This window comes from Dendrobates tinctorius, unplaced genomic scaffold (assembly GCF_039654945.1).
Source record: "Dendrobates tinctorius isolate UK_male_01 unplaced genomic scaffold, ASM3965494v1 ptg000158l, whole genome shotgun sequence".
Classification (NCBI taxonomy): domain Eukaryota; kingdom Metazoa; phylum Chordata; class Amphibia; order Anura; family Dendrobatidae; genus Dendrobates; species Dendrobates tinctorius.
This window is the reverse complement of record NW_027361825.1, coordinates 1397834-1415704: the sequence shown is the minus strand read 5'-3', so window position 1 is coordinate 1415704 and position 17871 is coordinate 1397834. Positions and strand designations below refer to the sequence as shown.

The window sequence follows — 17871 nt, the reverse complement described above, 5'->3', positions numbered from 1 at the left end:
TCAGACTTTTATCCGGAAAACATGGACAATTTTTTCTCACTTGCCATCCGTATACAATCCATTTTTTATTACAGCAGCAGCTATTATTCATTATAGTTTCCAATGTTAGAGAATTGTAATGTATCTGTAAAAAATCTGTACTGAAGTCCATATGGCAGCCGATGTTTTTCATGCACCAATAGACTTGAATGGCCGATTGTCATCTGATTTACAGAAGACACTAGTGCATGCTGCCATTTTTTCACATGCAGATACGGTCAGTGAAAAATTTGCTCATCTGCACTGCATGATTGAAAAACATTGGTCTGTTTTTTTTCATGGGCTTCACAAGAATTCGCAAACAGTTTGCCTTTCCATGAACACGTTTAAAGGGGCCTTAACTGAGCACCAATCAACATTTTACCATTAACTGGAGCTCATTGTGGGCATAAATCATCATTCAATTTCTCATTGTTTTGAGCCCCATTCAGCACTTTCATTCTTAAAAGAGGCCCTGTCACTAGATCAAAAGTAGCGGTTTTTTGTTCTTATTTGAATCCCACTTCTACCTTGTGTATTCCTCTGTTTGATTTTTTTTAAATCTGCCAAAAATGTAAAAAAAACAAAAAACATTGTTTAAAAGAAGCTGAGCTGTGATTAGTTGCTATGAGCAACAGTTTTCTCACTCCATGACAACACCTCAGCAGACAGTGACTGGGTGGGAGAAATATAGCATCCCTGGAAACATAAGCGCCTAGCCACTGCCCCCCAGAAAGGAGCAGAGAGCACATGACACAAATGAATCGCCCCCTCCCGTGCCCATATACCCATCCCACAGCCTCCATCCCATAGGTACATCTTCCCTCTTAAAGGGATTATTGGTATGGAAGTCAGGTTAAATCCATCAAAAGCTTTGGTTTTGACCCCAGGCCTCTCTTAAAGGGATCCCCGGTATGGAAGTTAGGACAGTTCCACTCAGCTCTGTGGTTCTGACCCCAGGGTCTCTTAAAGGGATCATTGGTATGGAAGTCAGGGCAAATCCATCCAGCGCTTTGGTTTTGACCCCAGGCCTCTCTTAAAGGGATCCCCGGTATGGAAGTTAGGACCGTTCCACTCAGCGCTGTGGTTCTGAACCCAGGGCCTCTTAGGCTGGTTTCACATTTGCGTTTTTTTTCGCAGTAATTTAGCGCTAAATAGCGCATGCGTTTTTTTTTCCTATACTTTGCATGGGATGCGCTTATGTGCGCATACACATGCGTTTGTACGCGTTTTACCGCGCATGCGTTTTTTAGCGGTATGCGCTCGGGCGCACAAAATGCAACTTGTTGCATTTTTTGTGCGTCCGATTTGCCTCAAAAAAACGCATGCGTGCGCAATGCGTTTTTTTACAGCAAGACACCCATTATAAGTCTATGGTGAGCATATGTGCGCATTGGCATGCTTATGTATGTGTTTTTTTGCACATGCGTTTTTTTTTTCACCATTAGTTTAGACAATGGAATTTAGGGGTTTGGGTAAAGTTAGGGTTAGTTAAGGGGGTTTAGGGTTAGGGTTAGGGTCAGGGTTAGGGTTAGGGTCAGGGTTAGGGTCAGGGTTAGGGTTAAGTATGGTTTGGTTAAGGGTTAGGGTCAGGGTTAGGGTTAGGGTCAGGGTTAGGGTTAAGGTTAAGTATGGTTTGGTTAAGGGTTAGGGTCAGGGTTAGGGTTAAGTATGGTTTGGTTAAGGGTTAGGGTTAGGGTCAGGGTTAGGGTCAGGGTTAGGGTTAGGGTTAGGGTCAGGGTTAGGGTTAAGTATGGTTTGGTTAAGGGTTAGGGTTAGGGTCAGGGTTAGGGTCAGGGTTAGGGTTAGTAAAGTCATGGTTTGGGTTAGTGTGAGTGGCCACCTAATGTTGGAAAAAAACGCAAACGCGGTAAAAACGCACTAAAAACGCATACAAACGCTTAAAAACGCTGCGTTTTTTTCATGCATGCTCATAAAAATGCTTGAAAAAAACGCAGCAGTTGTATGCTTTTGTATGCGTTTTTCAATGCGTTTTTTTGCGGGAAAAACGCGCTGCAAAAAAAAGCAAGTGTGAAACAGGCCTAAAAGGGATCATTGGTATGGAAGTTAGGGAAATTCCACTCAGTGCTCTGATTCTGACCCCAGGCCCCTCTTACAGGGATCCCCGGTATGGAAGTTAGGGAAAATCCACTCTGCGCTTTGGTACTGACCCCAGGCCTCTCTTAAAGGGATCTCCAGTATGGAAGTTAGGGTAAATCCCTCAGCGCTCTGATTCTCACCCCAGGCTTCTATTAAAGGGATCATTGGTATGGAAGTCAGGGCAAATCCACTCAGAGCTCTGGTTCTGACGCCAGGCCTCTCTTAAAGGGATCCCCGGTATGGAAGTTAGGCCCATTCCACTCAGCGCTCTGGTTCTGACCCCAGGATGACGGGATGATGTGGGATATTAGGGGGAGTAATCCGGTGGTTCTGGCTGATGGGATGATGTGGGATATTAGGGGTAGTAGTCCAGAGGCTATGGCTGACGGGATGATGTGGGATACTAGGGGTAGTAGTCCAGTGGCTTTGACGGGATGATGTGGGATATTAGTAGTCCGGTGGCTCTGGCTGACGGGACGATGTGGGATATTAGGCATACCTCCCAACTTTTGAAGAAGGGATTTTAGACCACGCCCCGACCACACCCATTTCACAACTAGTCACACTCATGTTCACACCCAACCGCACCCATTTAGCACTGCTGATCACACTGACTGGTACTGAGGGCACAGTGGCTGGCATTATGGGCACAGTGGCTGGCATTATGGGCACACTGACTGGTACTAAGGAAAATAAAGAAAGAAAACAGAGAGAGAGAAAAAAGAAAACAGAGAGAGAGAGAAAGAAAGGAGAGCGAGAGAGAAAGAAAGAACAGAGAGAGAAAGAAGAAAGAACAGAGAAAGAAAGAGGGGAAAGAAAGAACAGAGAGCGAAAGAAAGAACAGACAAAGAAAGAAAAGAAAGAAAGAAAGGGGAAAGCAAGAACAGAGAAAAATAAAGAGGTGAAATAAAGAAAGAACAGAGAAAAAGAAAGAAAGAGAAAGAAAGAAAACACAGAAAGAAAGAGGGGGACAGAAAATAAGAACAGAGAGAAAGAAAGAACAGAGAAAGAAAGAGGGGAAAGAAAGAACAGAGAGAGAACAGAGAGAAAGAACAGAGAGAGAAAGAGAAAGGAAGAACAGAGAGAGAGAAAGAAAGAGGGGAAAGAAAGACCAGAGAGCAAAAGAAAGAACAGAGAGAGAAAAAAAGGGGAAAGAAAGAACAGAGAGAAAGAAAGAAAGAAAGAAAGAAAGAGGGGAAAGAAAAAAAAGAAAGAACAGAGAGAGAGAGAAAGAAAGAGGGGAAAGAAAGAACAGAGAAAGAAAGAAGTAAAGAAAGAGAAAGAACAGAAAGAAAGAGGGGAACGAAATAGAAAGAAAGAGGGGAAAGAAAGATCAGAGAGAGAGAAAGAACAGAGAGAAAGAAAGAGAGGGAAAGAAAGAACAGAGAGAAAGAAAGAAAGGGGAAAGAAAGAACAGAGAGAGAGAAAGAAAGGGGAAAGAAAGAAAGAACAGAGGGAAATAAAGAAAGAACAGAGAAAAAGAAAGAAAGAGAAAGAAAGAAAGAAAACACAGAGAAAGAAAGAGGGGACAGAAAAAAGAACAGAGAGAGAAAGAAAGAACAGAGAGAGAAAGAAAGATGGGACAGAAAGAACAGAGAACATAGAGAAAGAAAGAACAGAGAGAGAAAGAGAAAGGAAGAACAGAGAGAGAGAAAGAGGGAAAAGAAAGAACAGAGAGCAAAAGAAAGAACAGAGAGAGAAAAAAGGGGAAAGAAAGAACAGAGAGAAAGAAAGAAAGAGGGGAAAGAAAAAAGAAAGAACGGAGAGCGAGAAAGAAAGAACAGAGAGAGAGAGAAAGAAAGAAAGAGGGGAAAGAACAGAGAGAGAAAGAAAGAGGGGAAAGAAAGAAAGAACAGAGAGAGAAAGAAAGAAGTAAAGAAAGAGAAAGAACAGAAAGAAAGAGGGAAATAAATAGAAAGAAAGAGGGGAAAGAAAGAACAGAGAGAGAGAAAGAAAGAGAGGGAAAGAAAGAACAGAGAGAGAGAAAGGGGAAAGAAAGAATAGAGAGAGAAAGAAAGGGGAAAGAAAAAACAGAGAGAAAGAGGGGAAAGAAAGAAAGAGAAAGAAAGAGGGGACAGAAAAAAAGAACAGAGAAAAAGAAAGAAACAGAGAGAGAAAGAAAGAGGGGAAAGAAAGAAAGAACAGAGAGATAGAGGGAAAGAAAGAGGGGAAAGAAAGAACAGAGAGAGACAGAAAGAACAGAGAGAGAAAGAAAGAAAGAGAGGAAAGAAAAAGAAAGAAAGAAAGAGGGGAAAGAAAGAACGGAGAGAGAAAAAAAGAAAGATTAGAGAAAGAACAGAGAGAGAGAGAACAGAGAATGAGAAACAGAGAGAAAGAAAGAACAGAGAGAAAAAAAAACAGAGAGAGAAAGAAGAAAGAACAGAGAGAGAAAGAAAGAAAGAAAGAAAGAAAGAAAGAAAGAAAGAAAGAAAGAAAGAAAGAAAGATTCTATAAAGATACTATAGCAGCCCGGCTCCCATCGTAATGCCCACCTGAGCCTCCCGGACATGGCCGGCATCCCCGATTCCAAGGCGATCCTGCTATCCGCGCTGTCGGAGGAGGACATGGTGATGGATCTGAAGCATTCCTGGTTCCGTCACAATCTCCTCATGAAATTGCCTCATTTCCAGTCAGCTTCCAGCACATCACTTCCGGTGGACCGTCATGTGTGAGTTTAAGGCTGTGTGCCCACGTTGCATTTTTTAAGCGTTTCCGCGGCGTTTTTAAACGCGCGATTCTGCTGCGGAAACGCTTAAAAAAAGAATTCCATGCATTTGTAATAGAAAACGCACATGTTATGCCAATGGTGCATTTTTTACCGCTGCGGAATCGCTTAGCAGTAAAAAAAACGCAGCATGTTCATTAATTTTGCGGAATCGCCCGCCATTCCGCATAACATCAATTATATGGGCAAAAATGCATGGGAAAACGCATGTCAAAACGCTTGACAATCACGTCAAAAACGCGTGTCAAAAACAGCATGTGTTTTCCCTGGCAAGGGCATGCGTTTCTGCTCAGGAAAAAAATCGCTTGAAAAACGTGACGTGGGCACATAGCCTTAAAGTGCTCCTCGGGGCTCCACCGTGTACTCCTGTGTCCGTGGGAAAATCCCGCTTTGTATGCCTCGTACACACTTGGCTCCGCTCCGTACATCCCGTACACATATGGCTCCACTCCGTACACACACGGCTCCGCTCCGCATACTCCATACACACGCAGCTCCGCTCCGTACACCAAGTACACACACGACTCCGCTCCGTACACCTCATACACGCGCAGCTCCGCTCCGTACACCTGCGGCTCCGCTCCGTACACTCCGTACACACGCGATTCTGCTCTGTACGCCCCGTACACACGCAGCTCCGCTCCGTACACACGCGGCTCCGCTCCGTATGCCCTGTACACACGTGGCTTCGCTCTGTACACCTCATACACACGTGGCTCCGTACACCCGTGGCTCTGCTCCATACACCTCGTACACACACGGCTCCGCTCCGTACACCTCACACACACGCGGCTCTGCTCCGTACACCTCATACACATGTGGCTCCGTACACCTCGTACACGCGCGGCTCCGCTCTGTACACCTCATACACACGTGGATCTGCTCCGTACACCTCATACACACGTGGCTCCGCTCCGTACACCTCGTACACACACGGCTCCGTTCCGTACACCTCGTACACACTCGGCTCCGCTCCGTACACACGCGGCTCCGCTCCGTACATCTCATACACATGTGGCTCCGTACACCTCGTACACGTGCGGCTCCGCTCCGTACACACGCGATTCTGCTCCGTACGCCCCGTACACATGCGGCTCCGCTCCGTATGCCCCGTACACACGTGGCTTCGCTCTGTACACCTCATACACATGTGGCTCCGTACACCTCGTACACACGCGGCTCCGCTCCGTACACCTCGTACACATATGGCTCCGCTCCGTACACACGCGGCTCCGCTCCATACATCTCGTACACGCGCGGCTCCGCTCTGTACACCTCATACACACGTGACTCTGCTCCGTACACCTCATACACACGTGGCTCCGTACACCTCGTACACACGTGGCTCTGCTCTGTACACCTCATACACACGTGGCTCTGTACACCTCGTGCACACATGGCTCTGCTCCGTACAACTCGTTCACACACGGCTCTGCTCCGTACACCTCATACACACGTGGCTCTGCTCTGTACACCTCGTACACACGTGGCTCTGCTCCGTACACCTCGTACACACACAGCTCTGCTACATCCACCCTGTAAACCCCTCCTGACCCCACACAGAAACTTTACCTAATCCAGCACCATGACAACCAGCACAGCAGTCCTGCAGACACGAGGCCCCTGATCATGTGACCCCTGACTCCTCCCCTCCTGTGACCTCATCACAGGTCCTGTGCATGCAGCCAGCCTCAGAACAGCCCAGCCACATCATTGCAGGCTGCGGTGGGTCTGGACTCTCTAGGAGGGCGAGGATGGGGTCGGTGCATGGAGGGGGTGGCGGCTCAGTGCAATGTGGGAAAAATAGCGTCCCGGGCGGGACGCGGGTGGGAGGTCTCAAAAACGGGACTGTCCCGCGAGAATCGGGACGGTTGGGAGCTATGTATTAGGGGTAGTAGTCCGGTCGCTCTGGCTGACGGGATGATGTGGGATATTATAGTGAATGTGGCTATGCGGAGTGGGCGGGGCTATACACTCAGCTTTATATATATATAGATATAATCATTATAATTTGTTATAACTAACCACAGTTAGTTACTATCAGGGCTGTGGAGTCGGTAAGCCAAACCTGCGACTCCGACTCCTCAATTTCCCTTACACCGACTCCGACTCCACGACTCCGACTCCCACATATATTGCTTATATTTAAGTGAAAAATTTATTGTAGTACAATGTGAACATCAGACATTTAATCATTTCTATGATCCAATAATCAAGATATTTAGATAGAACATATCTATTTATTGGAATACAACGTTAGAACACAAAAAACTGTAATAAATTGTAAATATGTAATACACTGTATAATATCAATTACATACATATGGTACAGACCAAAGTTTGGACAAACCTTCTCATTCAAAGAGTTTTCTTTATTTTCATGACTATGAAAATTTTAGATTCACTCTGAAGGCATCAAAACTATGAATTAACACATGTGGAATTATATAATTAACAAAAAAGTGTGAAACAACTGAAAATATGTCTTATATTCTAGGTTCTTCAAAGAAGCCACCTTTTGCTTTGATTACTGCTTTGCACACTCTTGGCATTCTATTGATGAGCTTCAAGTTGTAGTCACCAGAAATGGTTTTCCAACAGTCTTGAAGGAGTTCCCAGAGATGCTTGGCACTTGTTGGCCCTTTTGCCTTCACTTTGCGGTCCAGCTCACCCCAAACCATCTCGATTGGGTTCAGGTCTGGTGTCTGTGGAGGCCAGGTCATCTGGCGTAGCACCCCATCACTCTCCTTCTTGGTGAAATAGCCCATACACAGCCTGGAGGTGTGTTTGGGGTCATTGTCCTGTTGAAAAATAAATGATGGTCCAACTAAACACAAACCGGATGGAATAGGATGCTGCTGCAAGATGCTGTGGTAGCCATGCTGGTTCAGTATGCCTTCAATTTTGAATAAATCCCCAACAGTGTCACCAGCAAAGCACCCCCACACCATCACACCTCCTCCTCCATGCTTCACGGTGGGAACCAGGCATGTAGAGTCCATCCGTTCACCTTTTCTTCGTCGCACAAAGACACGGTGGTTGGAACCAAAGATCTCAAATTTGGACTCATCAGACCAAAGCACAGATTTCCACTGGTCTAATGTCCATTCCTTGTGTTCTTTAGCCCAAACAAGTCTCTTCTGCTTGTTGCCTGTCCTTAGCAGTGGTTTCCTTGCAGCTATTTTACCATGAAGGCCTGCTGCACAATGTCTCCTCTTAACAGTTGTTGTAGAGATGTGGCTGCTGCTAGAACTCTGTGTGGCACTGACCTGGTCTCTAATCTGAGCTGCTGGTAACCTGCGATTTCTGAGGCTGGTGACTCGGATGAACTTATCCTCCGCAGCAGAGGTGACTCTTGGTCTTCCTTTCCTGGGGCGGTCCTCATGTGAGCCAGTTTCTTTGTAGAGCTTGATGGTTTTTGCCAATGTACTTGGGGACACTTTCAAAGTTTTCCCAATTTTTCAGACTGACTGACCTTCATTTCTTAACGTAATGATGGCCACTCGTTTTTCTTTACTCAGCTGCTTTTTTCTTGCCATAATACAAATTCTAACAGTCTATTCAGTAGGACTATCAGCTGTGTATCCACCAGACTTCTGCACAACACAACTGATGGTCCCAACCTCATTTATAAGGCAAGAAATCCCACTTATTAACCCCTTCCTGACATCCGACGTACTATCCCGTCCACGGTACCCGGGCCCGTATGACCGTGGACGGGATAGTACGTCTACCGGGATCAGCGGCGCCCACGTGGTGAGCGCCGCTGATCGCGGCCGGGTGTCAGCTGATTATCACAGCTGACACCCGGCACAATGTGTCAGGGGCGGTCACGGACCGCCCCCGACACGTTGACCCCTTGCACACCGCGATCAAACATGATCGCGGTGTACCGGGAGTTAAAGGGAAGCATCGGCAGGGAGGGGGCTCCCTCCGTGCTTCCCTGAGCCCCCCACGGCAGCGCAATGTGCAGCGCTGCTGCGGGGGGCTCCTATCCTCCAGGCCCCCGAATCCAAGATGGCGACGGGGGCCTTCGGGGACCTGAGGAAGCTGGCTTCCTCAGTGCCTGCAAAGCGCAGGCATGAGGAAGCCTTCGGCACTGCCTGTGACAGATCGCTGATCTGTCACAGTGATCTGTGATGTGACAGATCAACGATCTGTCACAGGACAGTGATGTCCCACCTTGGACTATGTAATAAAGTAAAAAAAAATTAAAAAAAAAATGTAAAAATAAATTAAAAAAAATCGCCAAATAAATTAGTAAAAAAAAAAAATTTATTCCCCAATAAATTCATTTTTTGAAAATAATAAAAAAAATAAATAAAAGTACACATATTAGGTATCGCCGCGTCCGTAACGACCTGCCCTATAAAACTGTCCCATTAGTTAACCCCTTTAGCGATCCCCTTAAAAAATAAAAATAAAAAACGAAGCAAAAAATAATGATTTATTATCATACCGCCAAACAAAAAGTGTAATAACGCGCGATCAAAAAGACGCATATAAATATCCATGGTACCACTGAAAATGTCATCTTGTCCCGCAAAAAACGAGCTGCCACACAGCATCATCAGCAAAAAAATAAAAAAGTTATAGCTCGCAGAATAAAGCGATGCAAAAATAATTATTTTTTATATAAAATAGTTTTCATTGCATAAAACCGACAAAACATAAAAAAAACCTAAATGAGGTATCGCTGTAACCGTACTGACCCAAAAAATAAAACCGCTTTATCAATTTTACCACACGCGGAACGGTGTAAACGCACCCCCCCAAAAGAAATTCATGAAACACTGGTTTTTGTTCATTCTGCGTCCCAAAAATCGGAATAAAAAGCGATCAAAAAATGTCACGTGCCCGAAAATGGTACCGATAAAAACGTCAACTCGTCTCGCAAAAAATAAGACCTCACATGACTCGGTGGGTCAAAATACGGAAAAATTATAGCTCTCAATATGTGGTGATGCAAAAACTATTTTTACAATAAAAAGCGTCTTTTAGCGTGCGACAGCTGCCAAACATAAAAACTGCCACAAATAGTAAATCAAACCCCCCGTTATCACCCCCTTAGTTAGGGAAAAATAATAAAATAAAAAAATTTATTTCCATTTTTCCATTAGGGCTAGGGTTAGGGCCAGGGTTAGGGCTAGGGTTAGGGCTAGGGTTAGGGCTAGGGTTAGGGTTAGGGCTAGGGTTAGGGCTTGGGTTAGGGCTAGGGTTAGGGCTGAGATTAGGGTTAGGGGTGTGTTGGGGTTCGGGTTGGAGTTAGAATTGGGGGTTTCCACTGTTTGGGCACATCAGGGGCTCTCCAAATGCAACATTGCGTCTGATCTCAATTTCAGCCAATTCTGAGTTGAAAAAGTCATATGGTGCTCCTTCCCTTCCAAGCTCTGCCATGCGCCCAAACAGTGTTTTACCCCCACATGTAGGGTATCAGCCTACTCAGGACAAATTGCAAAACAATTTTTGGGGTCCAATTTCTCCTGTTACCCTTAGGAAAATAAAAATTTTGGGGCAAAAATATCATTTTTGTGGAAAAAAATGATTTTTTTATTTTCACGTCCGAGCGTTATAAACTTCTGTGAAGCACTTGGGGGTTCAAAGTGCTCACCACACATCTAGATAAGTTCCGTGAGGGGGTCTAGTGTCCAAAATGGGGTCACTTGTGGGGAGTTTCAATAGTTTAGGTACATCAGGGGCTCTCCAAACGCACATGACACCCGCAGACCATTCCATCAAAGTCTGCATTCCAAAACGTCACTGCTTCCCTTCCGAGCCCTGACGTGTGTCCATACAGTAGTTTTCTCTCACATATGGGGTGTCAGCGTACTCATGACAAATTGGACAACAACTTTTGGGGTCCAATTTCTCCTGTTACCCTTGGGAAAATGAAAAAATTGGGGACTAATTGATCATGTTTGTGGAAAAAATACGATTTTTTTATTTTCATGCCCAGGCATTATAAACTTCTGTGAAGCCCTTGGGGGTTCAAAGTGCTCACCACAGATCTAGATAAGTTCCTTAGGGGTTCTCGTTTCCAAAATGGGGTCATTTGTGGGTGTTTCCACTGTTTAGGTACATTAGGGGCTCTCCAAAGGCAACATGACACCCGCAGACCATTCCATCAAAGTCTGCATTCCAAAACGTCACTACTTCCCTTCCGAGCCCTGACGTGTGTCCATACAGTAGTTTTCTCCCACATATGGGGTGTCAGCGTACTCATGACAAATTGGACAACAACTTTTGGGGTCCAATTTCTCCTGTTACCCTTGGGAAAATGAAAAAATTGGGGACTAATTGATCATGTTTGTGGAAAAAATACGATTTTTTTATTTTCATGCCCGGGCATTATAAACTTCTGTGAAGCCCTTGGGGGTTCAAAGTGCTCACCTCACATCTAGATAAGTTCCTTAGGGGGTCTAGTTTCCAAAATGGGGTCATTTGTGGGGGGTTTCCACTGTTTAGGTACATTAGGGGCTCTCCAAAGGCAACATGACACCCGCAGACCATTCCATCAATGTCTGCATTCCAAAACGTCACTACTTCCCTTCCGAGCCCTGACGTGTGTCCATACAGTAGTTTTCTCCCACATATGGGGTGTCAGCGTACTCAGGACAAATTGGACAGCAACTTTTGGGGTTCAATTTCTCCTGTTACCCTTGGGAAAATAAAAAAAATGGTGACTATAAGATCATGTTTGTGGAAAAAATACGAATTTTTTATTTTCACGCCCGGGCGTTATAAACTTCTGTGAAGCACTGGGGGGTTCAAAGTGCTCACCACACATCTAGATAAATTCCTTGGGGGGTCTAGTTTACAAAATGGTGTCATTTGTGGGGGGTTTCCACTGTTTAGGTACATCAGGGGTTTTCCAATCGCGACATGGTGTCCGATCTCAATTCCAGCCAAAAACGTCAAATGGCGCTGCTTCCCTTCGGAGCTCTGCCATGCGCCCAAATAGTGGTTTACCCCCACATGTGGGGTATCAGCGTACTCAGGACAAATTGCACAATAACTTTTAGGGTGCTGTTACCCTTGGAAAAATAAGAATTGAGGGTGAAAAGATCATTTTTGTGGAAAAAATATGATTTTTTAATTGTACGGCTTTATGTTATAAACTTCTGTGAAGCCCTTGGGGGTTCAAAGTTCTCATCACACATCTAGATAAGTTCCTTATGGGGTCTAGTTTCCAAAATGGTGTCATTTGTGGGGGGTTTCCACTGTTTAGGTACATCAGGGGTTTTCCAATCGCGACATGGTGTCCGATCTCAATTCCAGCCAAAAACGTCAAATGGCGCTGCTTCCCTTCTGAGCTCTGCCATGCGCCCAAATAGTGGTTTACCCCCCACATGTGGGGTATCAGCGTACTCAGGACAAATTGCACAATAACTTTTAGGGTGCTGTTACCCTTGGAAAAATAAGAATTGAGGGTGAAAAGATCATTTTTGTGGAAAAAATATGATTTTTTAATTGTACGGCTTTATGTTATAAACTTCTGTGAAGCCCTTGGGGGTTCAAAGTTCTCACCACACATCTAGATAAGTTCCTTAAGGGGGCTAGTTTCCAAAATGGTGTCATTTGTGGGGGGTTTCCACTGTTTTGGTACATCAGGGGTTTTCCAATCGCGACATGATGTCCGATCTCAATTCCAGCCAAAAACGTCAAATGGCGCTGCTTCCCTTCCGAGCTCTGCTATGCGCCCAAATAGTGGTTTACCCCCACATGTGGGGTATCAGCATACTCAGGACAAATTGCACAATAACTTTTAGGGTCCTGTTACCCTTGGGAAAATAAAAATTGGGGTGAAAAGATCATTTTTGTGGAAAAAATATGATTTTTTAATTGTACCGCTGTACGTCATAAACTTCTGTAAAGCCCTTGTGGGTTCAAAGTTCTCACCACATATCTAGATAAGTTCCTTGGGGGGTCTAGTTTCCAAAATGGGGTCACTTGTAGGGGGTTTCCACTGTTTAGGTACATCAGGGACTCTCCAAACGTGACATGGCGTCCGATCTGAATTCCAGCCAATTTTGCATTGAAAAAGTCAAACGGCGCTCCTTCCATTCTGAGCTCTGCCATGCGCCGAAACAGTCGTTCCCCCCCACAAATCAGGTATCAGCGTACTCAGGACAAATTGCACAATAACTTTTGCAGTCCAATTTCTCCTGTTACCCTTGGTAAAATAAAAAAAATTGAACCTGAAGTATTTTTTTTGTGAAAAAAAGTTAGATGTTCATTTCTTTTTAAATATTCAAAAAAATTCCTGTGACGCACCTAATGGGTTAATAAACTTCTTGAATGTGGTTTTGAGCACCTTAAGGGGTTCAGTTTTTAGAATGGTGTCACTTTTGGGTATTTTCTATCATATAGACCCCTCAAAGTGGCTTCAAATGTGATGTGGTCCTAAAAATAAAATGGTGTTGTAAAAATGAGAAATCGCTGGTCAACTTTTAACCCTTATAACTTCCTAACAAAAAAAAAATTTGGTTCCAAAATTGTGCTGATGTAAAGTAAACATGTGGGAAATGTTACTTATCAAGTTTTTTGTGTGCCGTATCTCTGTGATTTAAGAGCATAAAAATTCAAAGTTGGAAAATTGCGAAATTTTCAAAATTTTTGCCAAATTTCCATTTTTTTCACAAATAAACGCAAGTTATTTGAATGAAATTTTACCACTAACATGAAGTACAATATGTCACGAGAAAACAATGTCAGAATCACCGGGATCCATGGAAGCGTTCCAGAGTTATGACCTCATAAAGGTACAGTGGTCAGAATTGTAAAAATTGGCCCGGTCATGAACGTGCAAACCACCCTTGGGGGTGAAGGGGTTAAACCTGACAGGGCACACCTGTGAAGTGAAAGCCATTTCCGGTGACTACCTCTTGAAGCTCATCAAGAGAATGCCAAGAGTGTGCAAAGCAGAAATCAAAGCAAAAGGTGGCTACTTTGAAGAACCTAGAATATAAGACATACAGTATTTTCAGTTGTTTCACACTTTTTTGTTAATTATATAATTCCACATGTATTAATTCACAGTTTTGATGCTTTCAGAGTGAATCTACAATTTTCATAGTCATGAAAATAAAGAAAACGCTTTGATTGAGAAGGTGTGTCCAAACCTTTGGTCTGTACTGTGTATATATATATATATACAGTATATATATATATATATATATATATACTGTATGTGTATATATATATACATATATATATACACACACACACATACACACACACTATGACTTATCTAGGCTAAGACAAAGCCTAGATCCTCAGGCTACATTCACACCATGGGCGTAGCCAAGATCAAACCTGGGGGGGGGGCAGAACCTCATACTGTTCCGCAGAATTTCATACTGCACACCTCAGCTGCTGCAGAACCTCATACTGCACACCCCTACACTTGAAAATAAAGCCTGCACCTTAAGAAGATGTGTTGGTGAATGCAGTCTGTTTATTCCAACTATCAATTGATGTTGATGTGTTACTGAAGACGAGCAATGCCTGTCCTGGGCGTCCTTTTGGGCAGCTATGAGGTGTACCTGACTGGTGCTAAAAAGGAGTGTTAGTCTGTGTGCTATCCGGCTTTCATTCTTTTTGGTACAGATATGATATGGATAGACAGATATGGATAAATGGATATATAGATAGAGCAGATTTCTAATCTGCTTTTGCTATTGAAAACATTCTCTATGAGCTCAAAAACCTTTCAGGTGATGCCGTTTTTTAAAAAGCTGATCTGCTTTTGCAACTGAAAAACGTATCCTCAAAAAACGCATGAAAAACGCTGTGTGTGAATGTAGCCTTAGATCAGGAATAGAACAGTCATTTATAGGACATTTCATAACTTTCCCAAATTCCTATGAAAAAATATTCAGCACATTCTGCATTGAACTACTGTACCCAATTTATTATATATTTTAGGAGTCAGAGTCGGTCCATTTTATACCAACTCCGACTCCACCAAAATGAGCACCGACTCCGACTCCACAGTCCTGGTTACTATGCCCTGGTTACTAGCTTCATCTAGTATATATATATACATGTTTTGAAAAAGGATTATTAAAAAGTAATAAAAAAGTTAAAGGGTTTTGTCAGCACTTTTCAGGATATAATCAGTGTCAGTTTCTGACACTTTCCCTTGCGGACGATCATTATGTGAAGTATTACTCTATTTTAGTTCCACTTTGTCACACTTTTCAGTAACTTTCACTTTGAAGAGTGTGAGCAGGAAGCTTCGGCCTGTGTCTCCAGGTTACATCTGTCGTGAGTTCTTTGACTAATCAGATTCCAAGAAGTTGAGGTCACATGACCAGGTGCTATTGTCTGTAACAAAGGCAAATCCTCTCATGAATATTCATGAGCAGCCATTTTAAGAAGAATTAACGGCCATTTTGTTGAGAAGCATCGATATCAACCTGTCACTAATGAATAATACAATTCTAAGAGGGAGACATGTTAAGGGAATATGGACGTCACATCGCATCCTCCTAGGTCTTGTAGATCACGTGCAGGGCGCCTCTTGTGGTGCTGATCCCGCTCCATATATGGCGGCACTGGCCTCTAACAGCAGAGATCATATCTAGTTCCTATGGCCGCAGTTTTATCCCATAGATTTTCCAGTAAAACATGACCGGGGCATATATAAAGGGGTTAGTGCGGAGTGCTAGGCCCGTGCAACTATGGAGTGCTGATGGTGTTGCCATAGCAGCCAGGGACCTATTGTTAGAGAGGAGTGCTAGGTCTGTGTGACTATGGAGTGCTGATGGTGTTGCCATAGCAGCCAGGGACCTATTGTTAGAGAGGAGTGCTAGGCCCGTGTGACTATGGAGTGCTGATGGTGTTGCCATAGCAGCCAGGGACCAATTGTTAGAGAGGAGTGCTAGGACCGTGTGACTATGGAGTGGTGATGGTGTCGCCATAGCAGCCAGGGACCTATTGTTAGAGAGGAGTGCTAGGCCCGTGTGACTATGGAGTGGTGATGGTGTCGCCATAGCAGCCAGGGACCTATTGTTAGAGAGGAGTGCTAGGCCCGTGTGACTATGGAGTGGTGATGGTGTCGCCATAGCAGCCAGGGACCTATTGTTAGAGAGGAGTGCTAGGCCTGTGTGATTAAGGAGTGCTGATGCTGATGGTGTTGCCATAGCAGCCAGTGACCTATTAAAGGCCTCTGTGCCCGCCATGTTGGCACTTATATGAGAAGGAGATTGGCAGTTTTACAGCCGTCTGTAATATTAAAGTATTGTACTTAGAGTTGAGCGAAACGGGTCAGTCAATTTCAAAAGTCGTCGACTTTCGCAAAAGTCGGGTTTCATGAAACGAAACCCGACCATAGCGTGAGGTCGGCCACGAGGTCGGCGACCATGGCGCCAAAGTCGCGTTTCAAAAGATGCTTCCAGCGCTCTTTTTCAGCCAATGATGGAGGACGCACACTGTGGGCAACGCGATGACATGGGCAGCGGTCACCACCATCTTAGAGAAGGGCATGCAAGTGATTGGCTTGCTTTGTGTGGCGTCACAGGGGCTATAAAAGGGCGTGCACGCCGACCGATATCTTACTTCTGCTGATCTCAGAATAGGGAGAGCTGCTGCTGCTGCTGATTCTGTAGGGAGATCGTTAGGCAGGGAAGAAGATACAAAATACTGCTTCTGCTGCTAGCGATTTTGCCTGTATAACACACCAGTTAGTGTGCAGTGCAAGGGGAGGCTATATTTTGGTGCATTCAGCTCTGTTGGTTATTAGGCTGCCTTATAAAGCCCCGTTATACATAGCGATATCGCTAGCAATATCGCTGTAACGTCACCGATTTTGTGACGCAGCAGCGATATTGCTAGCGATATCGCTATATCTGATATTTACCTGCGACCGGCTCCCCCGCTGCTCATCGCTGGTCGTGCGAGAACGTCCTGGACCATTTCTCGTCGGGCGCTTCCTGCTGGGCTTTCTGTGGCGCCGACGAGCGACGTGTGGACGCGGGTGGGAGGACGTCAGGATCGCCGCGTCTGACAGGTAAGTAGCGACCCCCGACCCCTGCTATGTCGCTGGTGAGATCTGCCTGTGTGGCAGCTCACTAGCGACCACTTAGCGATGCACCAGCGATCCATATCGCTGTCAGGATAGCTGGTGTATCGCTAAGTGTAACGGTACCCTTAGGCTCCCTGATAGATGCATTGCTGTTTGCACACTGCTGTGCAAACTGCTTTTTTAAAAGCAAAAATACTTTTCATCCTCTTTTTTGCCCAGTTACCAAGCGTTCATTTTTCCACACTTTTGTGTGCAGCAGTCCTGCTTATTAGGCTGCCTGCTGCCATACTTGGGACTGAGAGCATCATTGTCAGCTTGCTAAAATCGCTAGGGAGCTTCCAATTCTCCCCACTGTCCCCAGTCCTATATAGACATTTTATACACCATCCAATTTCAGCCTGTTATACTGAGGTGTATGTTAGGAATCTGGGTCATTCTATGCTTATGCTTATGTTTGTAACTAATAAGTCATGTCAGACTAACTTAATTTCCTTCTATGATGGAATCACTGATTGGGTAGATCAAGGAAATGCTGTAGATATAGTATATCTTGACTTCAGCAAAGCATTTGACAAAGTATCTCATACAATCCTTATTGAAAAAATGGCTAAGTATGGAATGGACAAGGCAACTGTTAGGTGGATTCATAACTGGCTTAGTGATCGGACCCAAAGAGTGGTCGTAAATGTCTGCACATCCAGTTGGAAGAATGTCTCAAGTGGGGTACCACAGGGCTCTGTCCGGGGCCCTGTATGGTTCAACATCTATATCAACGATTTAGATGAAGGAATTGAGGGTAAACTGATTAAATTTGCTGATGACACAAAGCTAGGAGGGATAGCTAATACTAGAGAAGAGAGAGGATTCAAAAAGATATAAATAAACTGGAGAAGTGGGCAGCAACTAACAGAATGGTTTTTAACAGGGAAAAATGCAAAGTACTACATCTGGGCAATAAAAATGAAAAAAGCATATACAGAATGGGAGGAATAGGGCTAAG

General features: G+C 44.5%; 1 protein-coding gene across 3 annotated transcripts in view; it reads right to left on the bottom strand.

The window, feature by feature from the left end:
• Positions 1 to 17871, bottom strand: part of TAP2 (transporter 2, ATP binding cassette subfamily B member) — a 58028-nt gene that overhangs the window by 28384 nt on the left and 11773 nt on the right. The gene's annotated exons all lie outside the window — the stretch shown is intronic.